Source organism: Eulemur rufifrons, chromosome 29, assembly GCF_041146395.1.
Source record: "Eulemur rufifrons isolate Redbay chromosome 29, OSU_ERuf_1, whole genome shotgun sequence".
NCBI classification, from domain to species: Eukaryota; Metazoa; Chordata; class Mammalia; order Primates; family Lemuridae; genus Eulemur; species Eulemur rufifrons.
Genome location: NC_091011.1, coordinates 80,339,808 through 80,344,377, shown reverse-complemented (window position 1 = coordinate 80,344,377; position 4,570 = coordinate 80,339,808).

The following is a 4,570-nucleotide window of genomic DNA, read 5'->3' as shown; positions in this document are numbered from 1 at the left end:
GGCACATTTGGATCCTTTGCCACATGACCACTGGAGTAAGGCCAAAGGCCTAAGCCACAGCAGCCAGATACCCTGGGGAAGCCAAACAGGCTCTAGAGACATTGGGAGAAAGTCAGAATTAGAGAGATTTAGGAAAGGAAAGGAACCAGGAATCCTGGTTTCTCACTTTAGCTTTCTTTTGCTTTAGTTGACTAAGCAAATTAACTAATTAATTAATTTATTTATAGAGACAGAGCCTCACTCTGTCACTCAGGCTGGAGTGCAGTGGTGCGATCATAGCTCACTGCAGCCTTGAACTCCTGGGCTCAAGTGACACTGCTGCCTCAGCCTCCTGAATAAGTGGGACTACAGGTGCGTGCCACCATACCCAGCTAATTTTTAAATTTTTTTTGTAGAGATGGGGCTCTCGCTATGTTCTCCAGGCTGGTCTCAAACTCCTGGCCTCAAGTGATCCTCCCACCTTGGCCTACCCAAGTGGGATTATAGGCATAAACTGAGATGCCCAGCCCTAAGCAAATTTATACATCTCACGTTCCCCTAAGGTAACTTCATTTCTCCTCTAGCAAAATTAGCAGAAGAGTCCTGCTGGCATTTAGAGGAATAAGACAAATTTGGCTACATCCTTTCAGACTTAACCTATTTTTAAAAAAGGTTCTGATTCGATGTAAACTGTGTGACCTTCCTGGTGTGACCCAGTCTCCCCCACAGTCTGTCAGGGAGTGAGTAGATGCAGTCCCCCATGCCCTGTGACAAGACAGAGCTGGGGCTGGAATTCAGAACCCCAGATCCTGAGGCCTCCCTCTCAGGGGCGGAGCCTCCCCTTTCCTTTTCGGAGAGCACCGCCAGATGTGACTCCACACATTCTGCCTTTTAGGAGCAAATGACTGCTCTAGGCACAGAAAACACACAGAAAACACGACGGAGAAGATGATTCCGGCTCACAGTGCAGGAGGGGAGCTGGGCCAGACACAAGTAGCCGCTCCGGTCACACATCAGCCGTGAGACATAGTGTGGGTGCACATGCAGCCTGGCAAGGGCGACCTCCACTAGATGGGCAGCTGTGTCGCCCTCCCAGGGGACTTTGGCCTGCAATAGCCTTACAGGCTGGGAGGAAAGGGCCAGCCCCACATTCGGTGGGACAATATGGGATGCTGCCCTGAGACGGCAAAGCAGTGTGTTTACTGAAAAGAAACAAGCTATGGTTCTTCTTAGTGGGCAAGTGGATCAAAAGCAGGGAAAGCACGGTCGTGCCTCAACTCCTCTGCCTGGCTCGAAGGGAGAGCGGAGGGGAAGAGAAGGGACAGGATACTCAGTCAGCACTGTCCTAGCTGAGACCTGGAGTAACAAGGAAAAGATTAAAAAAATGAAACACCTTTATTGAGCTATAATTCACATTTCATAAAATTCACTCATTCAAAGTATGTAATTCAATGGTTTCTAGTATATTCACGCATCCATACCACCATCACCATAATTTTATAATATTTTCATCGCCTCAAAAAGAAATCCTGCACCCCTTAACGGTCTGTCACCCACCCTCTGCCCCCGGTTTTCCCATTCCCAGCTACTGATTACTCTGTCTCTGTGGATTTTCCTGTCCTAGACATTTCATTTCAAAGGAATCATACAACATGGAGTCTTTTGTGACTGGCTTTTTTCACTTAGCACAATGTTTTCAATGTTCACCTATGTTATAGCATGTGTTTGTGCTTCTTTTCTTTTTATTGCTGAATAACATTTCATTGTATGGATGTATCACATTTTGTGTGTCCATTCATCAGTTGATGGACATTTGGGTTGCTTCCGCTTCTTGGCTGTTACGAGTAATGCTGCTTATAAACATCTGTGTATAAATTTTTATACCGAGGAGGACTTTTCAGTTAGTCACTAACAAGCACTTATTTACTGCCTATGGTGTACATAGCACAGGGGAGGGAGGAGGGATGCAGGAGGGCAGAGAACTATAAATATATAATTATTGTCCTCTGACTAATTGGGGAAGCCAGACTAAGCTTTCAAGAAATATTTATGTAACTAATGATAATCATCATTAACATTTGAGTGCCTATTTAATTCTGACAATCAGGCCACAGTGGTCAGCTCTGTTTTGTTGAGGACACTGAAGCACAGAGAGGTTAAACAGCTTGCCCAAAGTCACACAGCTAGTGAGGGGCTAAGCCAGGATTCAGATTGAGCTCATCTTGTCTCAGAGCCTCATTCTTTTTAAAAAGTGTGTAAAGAAATTTTCAAACACCCACAAAATTAGAGCAAATAGTACAAGAAACTTAATGCATTCAATATACAGCTTCAGTAGTTATCAGTATTGGCTGATCAGAAGCTAATCAAAACCATCAAACTGCAAAGTAACCAAATGCCAAAATGAATGGTAGCAGGCATAGTTCTGGTTATTCATTCCACATATATTTGTTTACCACCAACTCTATCCCAGGCACTGTTCTAGATGGTGTAGATTCAGCAGTGAACAAAAGGGACCAAATCTTTGTTCCCATATGTTTATATAACAAACAACTATGTAATGCTGTATCAGATGGTAAGTGCTAAAACAAGAACTAAATGCAAAGGGGAAATAGAGCCTTTGCATCAGGAGAGAAATCTGGCAGTCAGTCACTGCTTTAACCAAGTGATCAACATTAACATCACTTGCAGAGGGACAACCTGATACGATGTGCCTCCCTGTGAAGTGATACAATATTATGAAATACCCAGCACAACCTAGGAAGCATTGTATTTTTGCCCAAAATATTTATCTTGAATGTATCGAGGCATTTAGACCTAGTTTCCAGTATGTAGGGTATACACAACATAGAGGAATAAGTAAAATGACACTACAAAGGAACAATTAGTTAATAAATAGAATATAAGACATTCTTCAAGACAATTGGCTTTGTTATTTCAAAACATCAATGCTGCAGGAAAGTTGGTGTGGGGGGGGCTGATCCAGATTATAGTAGACTACAGATATAAAATCTAAACACATTATTTGAAACTTCAATGGATTCTGGTTCAATAAAAGCTATAAAAGGGCTAATTATGAACATCTGATATGGACTGGAAATTAGATGATATTAGGGAATCATTGCCCATTTTCTTATGTTTGATAATGATATAGTTATAGAGAAAAATGTGCTTATTTTTAGGACGTGCATACTGAAGTATGCAGGACTGGAGTGCCTTGGTATCCGAAATTATTTTCAAAAAGCTTCGCAAAAAAACAAAAAGTACAAACACACGTACATGCCTACGTGTAAGTAAGGCAAAGGCAAATACTGCAAAATATTAACAGTTGTTAAATCTGGATGGTGGGTATTTTATTTGGGTGATCTTTCTATTATTCTCTCAACTTTAAAGTGTATTTGAACATTTTCAAAATAAAAACCTAAAAAATTACCAAAAAAAAAAAAAAAAAACCCATAACAACCCAAAATAAAAACAAATGCAAGGTAAGGGCATAAAGATAAGTGGTGTAGTCTTCTGTAATATTTATCTTACAAAAAAAAATAAGTGATGTGCCTTTTTAATAGAGTGGTCAAGGGATGAACTCTGAAGACAGGATCTTTGTCTAAAGACCAGAGGGCAGAAAGGAGGGAGTCAGCCATGGGGATGCAGGGAAGGGAATTGCAGAAAGAAGGAACAGCAAGTGAAGAGGCCCTGAGACACACCAAGCTTAGTGTGTGCAAGGACACAAATGTCCAGAGTGCCTGAGGGGGTAAGAGTGAAATAGGAAATGAGATTGAAGACATAGCCGAAGCCCAGGTTCCAGAATCAAGAATTGAGGAGAATTCCTTCTGTGAATGGGAAGTGACTTGCACTGAATTATATTTTAAAACATTTCTGTCTCACAACAACGACAGAGTATGTGAGGCAATGGATATTTTAATTAGCTGGCTTTTTTTTTTTTTTTGAGACAGAGTCTCACTCTGTTGCCCCGGCTAGAGTGCCATGGTGTCAGCCTAGCTCACAGCAACCTCAAACTCCTGGGCTCAGGCGATCTTCCTGCCTCAGCCTCCCGAGTAGCTGGGACTACAGGCATGCACCACCATGCCCGGCTAATTTTTTCTATATATTTTTAGTCGCCCAGCTAATTTCTTTCTATTTTTTTAGTAGAGACGGGGTCTCGCTCTTGCTCGGGCTGGTCTCGAACTCCGGAGCTCAAGTGATCCTCCCACCTCGGCCTCCCAGAGTGCTAGGATTATGAGCATGAGACACCGCATCTGGCCCAACATGATGTTTTGATATATGTTTACATTATGATATGGTTAAAGCCAGCTAATTGGCTGGGCGCGGTGGCTCACACCTGTAATCCTAGCACTCTGGGAGGCCAAGGCAGGAGGATCGCTTGAGGTCAGGAGTTCGAGACCAGCCCGACCAAGAGCGAGACCCCGTCTCTACTAAAAAAATAGAAAGAAATTAGCTGGGCAACTAAAAATACATAGAAAAAATGAGCCGAGCATTGTGGTGCGTGCCTGTAGTCCCAGCTACTCAGGAGGCTGAGGCAGGAGGATCGCTTGAGCCCAGGAGTTTGAGGTTGCTGTGAGCTAGGCTGACACCA